Source organism: Scyliorhinus torazame, chromosome 9, assembly GCF_047496885.1.
Source record: "Scyliorhinus torazame isolate Kashiwa2021f chromosome 9, sScyTor2.1, whole genome shotgun sequence".
In the NCBI taxonomy this organism is placed as follows: Eukaryota; Metazoa; Chordata; class Chondrichthyes; order Carcharhiniformes; family Scyliorhinidae; genus Scyliorhinus; species Scyliorhinus torazame.
The window spans coordinates 168,854,810-168,865,259 of record NC_092715.1 but is presented as its reverse complement, the minus strand read 5'-3'; positions in this window follow the sequence as shown (position 1 = coordinate 168,865,259).

Here is a 10,450-nt window from a genome sequence, read left to right as displayed (position 1 = left end):
CTTCTGGCTGTGGTTCATACTTCATCAGTTAACCTGTGGACCCAGCCCTAGCACTATCTTAGAGAGGCACTCAGCACATGGTGTATGTCTGAGTGGCACGCTGTGAGCTCTGTGCTCTGAGCTATCTCCTGGTGGAATGAGCAGGAACTGTGGTGTTCCCTGTTTTATAGTGCGTGTCCTCTCACTGGTGATTGGCTGTGATGTTGCATGTGTGTTGATTGGTCCGTCGATCTGTCCATCAGTGTGTGTGTGTGATTGCACCATGATATGTTAATGTGGATATCATGACAATGATCTGCTTGCATGGTGCTCTTTACCTAACATGTAGAAGACAAGCTGAGTGTTCTTGCACATGTAAGGGCAAGAATTAATTTGCTATGTTTAGAATATCTCAAGCCTTTTCATGATCCAGTCATGCAGTAGCAAACGTATACTTTCATGTAAGATTTATGGAGGGTGTTCTTTCTGGAAGGGAACAATTAAGTGTGCTAAAAATAAAGGCGATAAGCTGCAAATCTGATTATCAGCTAAATTTACCACCTGGCTTGCTTTGTAATGACACAGCTTTTTTAATTGATGTTGGTTGCCACTTGAGCATTCTAATTAAAAACATGATCATCAGTATTTTTTATATATTGCAATATATTTTCATGTGATAATCTTTTATGCAGTCTCCATTCTGGTATCTGTGTATGTATCGGTTAAAGAAAGCAGTCTCCTATTAGCAGAGAAGCTAAGTACTGTGGATGCTGGGAAACTGAACTAAAAGCAGAAAATGCTGGAAATACTCAGCAGATCAGGCTGCATGTGTGGAGAGAAAAACAGAGTTAACATTTCAGCTCGATGACTTTTCACCAGAGCCAAATGGAAATGTTACTGTTTCTCCCTCCACAGATGCTGACAATCTCAGATTGGGGTCGATTATCAACTGAGATATAAAACTGGTGTTCGTAACGACCCATTACAGAAACCGCCCAGTACTTACTTCCATTTCAAATGACAAATAGATTCTCCAATAATGGGGTTATGTCCCCACGCGGTGTGAAAACCGGTACCAACCACTCGTGCGTCAATGGCCCCCAAAAGTGAGGAATTCTCCACTTTCTAGGGGGCTAGGTTGACACCGGAGTGGTTCCCGCAGCTCTAGCCGGCGCCCAAGGGCTGGCAAAAGTTCGCGCATGCGCAGAACGGCCGGCGTATTTCTGCGCATGTGTTGGGGTTCCCTTCTCCGCACCGACCCCAGGCAATATGGCGCCCTACAGGAGCCCAGCGTGGAGGAAAGAAGGCCCCCACGGAACCAGCCCACCCGGCAATCGGTAGGCCCCAACCACGGGCCAGGCCACCGTGGGGGTCCTCCCGTCCCCCCATCTCCCCAAGGACGGCCCCCGCACACTTACCTACCAGGTCACGCCATGTGTGAGGTGAGTAATCCACGCCGCGGGACAGGGCAAAACCTGTTGGCCACTCGGCCCATCGGGGCCCGGAGAATCACCCGGGGGGGCAGGGGTGGGGGGTGGGGGGCTGTCAACGGCCCCCAACCGGTGTGGCGGGAATACCACAGGTGGCGAAAAATGGAGCCGGAGACTAGGGAAGCCAGCAGCGGGGCGGCGGGGCAAGATTTGTGCCTCCCCTCGAGGATTTCCCGACCCAACGCAGGGTCAGAGAATCCCGGCCCACGTGGTCTCTATAATGGATTTTACGCTCCCATAACACATTGAAAATCTAACCCATTGCTTCAAAACTGACAATGTTCACATCTTATTCAGTGCCATTTGAGCAACAGTCAGCCAAAGAGTGAATACTGTAATTAGCAAAGGATCCATCTATTACAAAGATTAGAAGAAAATTAGTTTATTCCAAAGTAAATGAAAGCTGCAAAGCGGCAGAAAGTACAACTAGTCCCCGCCGGGGCCATTTGAAGATGTTGGTTCCTTTCCTGGCGGCTTTTCTCGGTGGATTTTAACGGTCCCCGCAGTTGGGCCTCCGCCCCTCAGCGGGGGAGCTTGCATTTCGCAAACCCCACAGGGAGATCAATCTGGTCGTCCCTGTGGGTCTCATGGGGGGTTATAACACCTTCATTATCAAAAGAGTTGTGAATGAAGCTGAACACTTTAGAATTGTGTGTGTATAGTTCCACTCCTTCCCTTATGACACAGGAAAGATTATTAATGAAACTGCTAAAGTTGTTTGAGTCAGAGACACCCCTGATCTGAAAAGTAAATGGACCAATTATATTAACATGGCTGGAACGGCAGGGTAAATGCTGCATACAATGCAATGAATGGCTCATCTCCTTACTTCTCAAAACCTTTCCATCATTGACAAAACTCAAATCAGGGTGTGGTGTAATATAGTTGGATGGATGAGTAGCCATAACAACACAGTACCCAGGGCATTCCTGGACCCCACCACCAATGGCACACGGTGGCTGCAGATTGAGGCACGATCAATTTGGCTGGGGACGAAGTTGAATTCAAACTGAGGCTTTATTAGTATCTGAAGTGTGGCCTCCTACAGCAGCTGACGAAATGACTGCTAGCTGAAGGCCATGTATATTTATAACCCGCCTCCTGGGCGGAGCTAGCATGCAGGGGCCCAGGTGAACCTGTAGTGCAGGTTCTACCGTACAACCCTTAATATAAGAACACAGTGGTTTACCACACAGATTATAACTACCCACAGAAAACATTGCTGTAATTCGCTACATTTACTTTGACATCACCTCTCAGCGCTAACAGCTTCTATCAGTGAACAGAATAAAACCAGAATGTCATGGAAACCCCATCACCTGCAGGTGCCCCACCAAGTCAGACCACTTTAACTAAGAGATATTCTTGCTGTTCCATCATTGTCCCTGGGTCAGTATCTTGGAATTCTCTACAAAACCTCATTGTGAGAGCACCAGCTCCGCAGTGACTATTGCAATAAATACATCAAAGCCTTCTTAGGATAATTAGGAATTAGCAACAATTATGGCATTGGCAGCATCATTGACATTCAGAGAACAAATTTTAAAAAGCATCGTTAACAGTAGATCTTTTTCTTTAGAAGGAGCCAATGGTAAATTTTTGTAAAATTTAAATTAATTATGGACAATCCATTCAACAATTGGAACATCTGCTAAATCCAGAGAGTGTAAATACATCAGAATATAACTCATCAAACATCCAAACAGGAAGATGGTGTAATACGACTGGCAAAATTGTGGTTCTTTAACCTCAGAAGCAGCAAATGAAAAATGGGCCCTATAGAAATGTATAAGACACCAAACAACATTGACAAATATAACCACAGCATAGTGCCAATGTCTGCCAGAATAGAAGAATATGAGTACATAAATTTAGTCTTGTGAAAGGAAGGAATTTCATTTCCATAGAATGGTCTACATTTAGAATGGTTTCCTGGGTAGTGTAATAGAGGCAAAAACCTTTGGATCATTTTGAGTCAAAGAGATAACATGATTCAGGGGAAAATCGGGTTGTGTGTATGATTGTGCTAAAATGAACTAAGCAGCCTACCCTCATTTGCATCTATCCTGTGATCCGGTAACAACAACTATAGAGTAATCTCTTGATGAAAGTACAGAAGCAAAGATGTTGGATCGGATACAACTGACTGTGCAGTGTAATGCTTTCTGCAGTTAAATAGCCTGCTAACATAGAATTATAGAATCTGTACAGTGTAGAAGGAGGCTTTTCGGCCCATCAAGTCTGTACCGATCCTATGAAAGAGCACCCTACCTAGGCCCAAGCACCAACCCTATTCCCGTAACCCAGTAACTCCACCTATCCTTTTGGACACTAATGGGCAATTTAGCATGGCCAATCCACTTAACCTTCACATCTTTGGTGTTGCCTTTTTACCCTTTATGTGAACCACAAGCTGTTTCTTATATTGACCAAATGAGGCAGTGTGATGTTTCCTGACAGCGGGATTGTTTGCTCCCACCGCTATCAATGGGAATTCCCATTGAAGCCGCCGCGCTGCTGGAAAACCTGTGGTGGAGATATGCTGGACCGGAGAATCCAGCGGACGGCTAGATATTAGATTTAAGTGGTTCTGCCCATTCAAGTCACCATATTAAATTCCTCTGATAAAACTACAAGTACCTATTACCATTGTGATTTGTGTTTGATTATACCTTGTAGTCTGTGGGATTTGCACACAAGCTAGAAATGCTTTCCAACTTCCAATTCTACCTCGCTCATAATATGTCAGGAAAATAATGAGAACACCCAAAATTGGGAATCACACCGGGCCCCAGTTTGTCATTCTCCCTGCCTACACCAGCTGGTGTGATTAGGATCTCTCCCAGAAAGTGCGAGAACCTGATCAAACCTCAGTTGCATTCATTTTAATCTCATTGATCCCACTGAGGCTGCCGTAGTAATGATTGTCGCATCCTAGGCATCAATGCCAATGCAGGCTGGAGCCTGCACCACATCTATAGGGGGCTGCTGTACAGGCTCAAGACCCGGCTACCCATCAGGCTGAGGAGGGGGCCAGAAGGGTACACCAATGACGAGAGAGGGTTTACAGGGCTCGATGCTCCTACAATGAGCTGCTGATGGACACCGTGTGCTGCAGAAGACTGCATCTCAACAGAGAGAAAATGCAGCACCTGTGCCACGTCGTAGCAGGTATGGCATTCTGTGGAGGAAGAGGGTACCCGCTCTCGGTGGCGTGATGGTCACGGCAGCCCTCCATTTTTACATCACTGGGTCATTCCAGGGCTCGAGTGGGACCTGTGTGGCATGTTGTAATCCTCAATCTACAGGTCCGTCCAGGATGTGACGGATGCTTTATTCCCGGACATCCGACCACATCACCGTTGCCCTCCAAGATACCCGGGCTGTAGGATTCGCCGCTATTGCCAGGATATCCCAGGTCCGGAGGGCCATCAGCGGCACAGTGGCACAGTGGTTAGCACTGCAGCCTCACAGCTCCAGGGACCCAGGTTCAATTCCTGTCTCGGGTGACTGTCTGTGTGCACTTTCTCCCCGTGTCTGCGTGGGTTTCCTCCGGGTGCTCCAGTTACCTCCCACATCCCAAATACGTGCAGGTTAGGTGGATTTTCCATGCTATATTGGCCCTTAGCTTTCAAAATGATGGATGGGGTTACTGGGTTACAGGGAGCTGTGGGCTTAGGTAGAGTGCTCTTTCCAAGGGCCGTTGCAGACTCAATGGGCCGAATGGCGTCCTTCTGCACTGTAAATTCTATGATTCTATGATTACGGGGCAGGGGCAATTTCACAATGGAATCAATTCGTTTTTGTTCAATTTCACGTTTGCCGTGGGTAATAGTAGTGCCTTAATAAAGTACCTTTTCCCACAATACTGTGCCTTTTTGGGGTTTACCTTACATCCAATGGACTGGAGCAGGGTTAGTAATTTGGCTAATAGAGCCACGTGCTCTTCCCTGGTATCGGTTTGCAGGGCAGGTCATCTATATACTGAATTAGGCATTCGGGGCGGGAGGATTTGGGAAGACCAGCAGCTAGCTGTCTGTAGAAAGTGGAGAGGAATTATAGAAGACTTGGGGGAGACACGTCCACGTGTACTGTTGTCCTTGAAAAGTGAATGCAAATTTATACTGGCAAGCCCGATCTAGGGGAATGGACCAAAAACCATTGCTGATATCCAGCATGGTGAAATACTTTGCTTGCACTCCCTGCTTAAGCATGGTCACGGGACTCGTGGCAATGGTGGGGGCTGTTAAAGGGGTAACTTTGTTTAGTTCGCGGTAGTCAATGGTGCGTCGCCATGAACCGTCTGGTTTCTTTACGGGCCAAATCGGGGCATTATTAGTGGAAGCTACGGGTCGAATCACTCCTTGTTTTAACAGACTGTTAATTACCTTTAAAATTTCACCCTCAGCCTGCTGTGGAAATCCATACTGTTTCTGTGGTTTGTGGTCGGGACCTGAGATCATAATCGTACCTGGAATGTGTCCGCAGTCGTGCTTGTGTTGGGCAAACACACCTTTGTGTGTGGCTAATACCCGTCTAATGGTGTCGTCTGTGCTAATTGCCGAAGGGTTAAACCAATAGTCCCCTACTGAGCAAATTCTGTTTTCGTAATCTCCCACTGAGAGCGTGGCGGGGGCTCTAGCTGCCTGGACATTCGCCAGACACACCTGTTTACAGGGTTGAAGGAGAGGTTATGTGAGTTCATAAAGTCTATGCCTAGGATGTGTTCCGCAGTCGGGGGTAGGTCTACTAGAACAACAGGGTGGTGTTGCTCTTATTAGCCTTAGTTTTATTAGCTCTAATTCTGTCACCTTTGCTCGTGAGTCGCCAGTTATCTTTCTGATACCGCCACGTGGTTCAAGTCCAAGTAATGATTAATAATGCAACACGCCGCTTAGTAAGAATTAAATCAACGCTCATTTATTATATACAGCAATAAATACTTATACAATAATCCTACTTCTAGACTACTACCTACCACTAAAGGCCAATTCTTAACTTTGGAAATGGCCCACCAGGTCAGGGAAACGAATGGTCTTTCAAATTGGGTCTGAGCCTGCGGGATTCAAAGCTGGTACAAGTCGATAGTCAGGAGAGCCTATCTGGTAGCGATCGCTGGAGTAAGACTTACTGTTTTCTGTGTCGAAGGGTCTTGAAGATTGCGAGCAGGAAGAGACCTCGTACCTGTTCCGAGTGATTGGACTTGGTCCCAATCACTTGGTTCGATATGCTCCAATAATGGGGCGATTCCTTGATCGGGGGGGTGATCGTTTATCTTCCTTTGTGTCAGCCCCTGCTGGCGCCGAAAGGTCTGGATCGGCTTTATGTTGCTAATGTGTAGCAATTGTTCTCGGATATGGCTGCTTAATATGCAGATGGCTGGGTTGTTGTGATGTTGATGGCTGCAGGTATCGGTCTGGGCTGACTTCCCCAGAGCCGAATACACTGTTTTACCTGCAGCTGTCCGTTTGAGTCCTGTTGGCTGATTTTCCCATCAGCCTCTTTCGTTTGCCATTTTAGATCAGGGTTTGATCATTCTAATTGGGAATCAGCCATTTTAGCTGGCTACATTGGGTAGTGGCTACGTTTATTATTTGGATGGATATAGGGGCTGTGATGAATCCCTCTTGCATGTGGCCTGTGAATCCATTGAGTGTGATGGTATCTGTGGTGGGCCAGGGTGTTTTTTGGAATAGGTTTGCGGAGTTTAGTGTGGTTCCTGAGTCCCAAAGAAAATCAACTGCTTGTCCCCGGACTGTGCCTGTGACTACCGGTTTTGCGACTTTATCCCAGCGCGTGTAACAGACCCATGTTGGAGTCTCTGGACACCGTCAATCTAGGGAGTTATAAGCGAGGTTATCTGATCGGGCGTTTACGTTATGCATGGGGCGAGTGTTGCCTTCTAGCTGTCATGGCTGGTGATCGTGTTCTGGCCTATTGTTTCTGGGTGGGGGGTTGGGCTGTTGGGGTCGTTGGTGGTGTGGGCGATTTTGTCTGCATTCGCGGATGAAATATCCTTCTTGTCCACAATTGGAACATGAACTTTGTGGTGCGTGGGCTGGGGCTTGTGTTCTGGGGTACTGTTCTCGGGGGTAATGTTCCTTTCTTCTGCCCTCATTTATCCATGCGGGTTCCTGGCTAGTTCTGACTGGGTACATTATGGCTTCTAATCCGTTCTGGTCCATCTGATCCTGAAGTGACTGTTCCCATTCCCTGGATAGGCATCTAAGTACCCAAATCTCATTATGTGTGGTATCTGCCGGGTCATAATTTGCGCAAGCCCTTTTACCTGCTTCAGTGGCATGCAAAACTAAGGTTTCTTCCTCATCGAGGTGAGCGCGGTTTAAATTTCCGTATACTGCTTTGAAATGTATTCGGAGGCGACCGGCAAAGGTGGTCGGATGTTCCCCTTTCTTTTGCCTGCATTTGTTCAAACCCTCTACTGGATCCCCTTTGTTGTATCCGATAGCATCTAATATTGCAGCCTTCATTTCCTCTAGGGCTTTGGGGCTGATCATACCGACTGGCTGAGACTCATTACAATCAATCTAATCTGTACATGACCTTTTGTTGGCGCACCTCCTCGAAGAAGCTATGCGGGCCTGCGGTGGGCTGAAATGGAGTAATTTTACTGCAAGCGTCCCTTAACTGGGTTACCGGAAGTGGGGTGGTGTCGGTGATATCTGGATCTGCTTGGTCTCTAATCCTTCTCTCTGTGGTTATCGGATTAATGGGTGTTGGGGCAGCTGTGGGGGTTGGTGCGACCTGTGCAGATGGTGCTACTGGTGCCTTTCTTTTTGGGATGCGTGGTGCCTGCTTTTGACTCTCCGTTCCTTTAACATACACTTGCGCGCTTTCAGTTAACTCTTCCCAATCTGCCATCTCTTCCTCATCTGTCTCGTCTGTCCAGAAGGCACACATAAAACCATTCTGAACTGAAAGTAATGACTGGAGCTTATCTATCTTCCGCTGGCATTTAACATGGTCAATGGTGCTCTGCCTTTGTTCTTTAGTGGACTGGTGGAGCGCTCTTAAAGCTGCCTGTAAATCGGCGCATTACTTTGTTAACTGGGTGACCTGGTGTTCAGTCTCCTCTCTCATCAAGATTGCGCGCCGTGTATCTTGATAGGCCTTGTCATACTGGGTCTGGAAGCTGCTAAGGTATACAATGCAAGACTGGTGGGCACGTTTAACAGCGGCGATTTCCCTGTCTTTGGCGGCTAACCTCTCCCGGAGTTCCTCAATTATGTTCTCACTTTCTTTACTGTTTCCCTTATTCTCTTCCTCCTTCTCCACTAACTGTCTGCGGAGCGTCTCGACGACCTCCTCGGTGCCTCGCAACTGTGCCAAGCAGCACACTATTGCCATTGGCTTTCTAAACTTTGCTGCGTTTTTCTTATATATCTCACAAAGATTCTCCCACCAAGTCTGTCCTATCTTTCCTGGACCTGTCTCGGTGTTTGCACGAAAATTCGACCAATGGGTCCATCCTTTCCCCTTTAAATACTTTTTCAACACATCCTCCCATATAGGGCACTGCTCTGATTTGTCGACTACTGCGACCTCGGGTTGCTGCTGTGGATTCATCATTGTCTCTATCAACAGCGCTGCCATCTCTTCTCTACTTAAAATTTGGAACAGGGGGGAATAAGGAGTCAATCGAACACCGGGTATGGCTTACGGCTATATTCCGATTCATAATCCCTCTAGATTTACATGCAAGTCTGATGAGATTACCTTACCCTTCCCTGTTAGTTACGCATGCGGTTAGTGCACATTTCCGAAATTTGGTTATTTGGTCGATATGGAACTTACTCTTGTGGTTCGTTCTCTTTCCCCAATTTAACTCAAAGTTGTGGATCCGTCGGAGTAACAGAGTCACTTCTAATCGAGGTCCCGGTGGAGTCGCCAATAAATGTTGCCTTTTTACGCTTTATGTGAACCACAAGCTGTTTCTTATATTGACCAAATGACCACACAACCAGCATGTTAGCTCAAAAGCACAGTTTATTAATAACACAAGACTTGTATCTCTATGCAATAATACATGCGGCTCCGTACTAAACTACACCTAAAACTAAGGTGACCTTTACTGCACTTCGAGTGACCGGCACTGTGCGAGATAAGGCATTTAACCGGGTCCACGTGGTCGGTTGGAAGTTGTTGGTTTCGTCTCAGCTGGGCCCATCCTTCAGGATGGTCGCGGGTCCTTGAACTTGGTTGTTCTGCTACAGTTGGTCACGCACAGGCCAGTACCAAAAGAGACCGATTTCTAGTGCGCAGGGCTTTTTATCCTTTGTCTCTTTCGCGCACTTTTGGGTGGTCATTACTCCAGGTCCACTGGATCGATAGGGTTTCGATCACCCTCATCGATCTTAGCCAATTAGGGGGTGGATACCTCGATGGCTGGGCGGGTCCTAGCTATCATTGTCCCAGGCACGTAGGCCTTTCCAAATAAGGGGTGGGTGGCAGCGGTTAGTCTGCTATCGTTGATGGTCCTTAATGAGAATGCTATTGTCTTGGGGAAAATGGTAATTGATTCTCAATGGATGCAAGTTTCAGCCAAGTCTGGTTTCTTTGCACAATAAAAAGAGGCTGTGTACCTGTCTGTGTCCCAAATTGACCACAATTCCCATGGTCCTTTGCAGGTGGCCATTTTACATGGCTACATTGGTCTGCGGGAGAAAACCGGAGCACCCGGAGGAAATCCATGCAGACACGGGGAGACAGTGCAAACTCCACGCAGATAGCCACTGGAGGCCAGAATTGAACCCGGGTCCCTGGCGCTGTGGGGCAGCAGTGCTAACCACGGTGCCACCGTGCCGCCCTATTCTAGCTGCTGCAGTCAGCGGTTATCTCATGCCCTCTCTCTGCAACATTCCATCCAAGCTTTGAAACCTGCTCTGCTGAGCTAGAAGTGTATCTACATTCCTGCAGCAACATCAGCATCAATATCATTAATGGGGAAATCACTAAACATT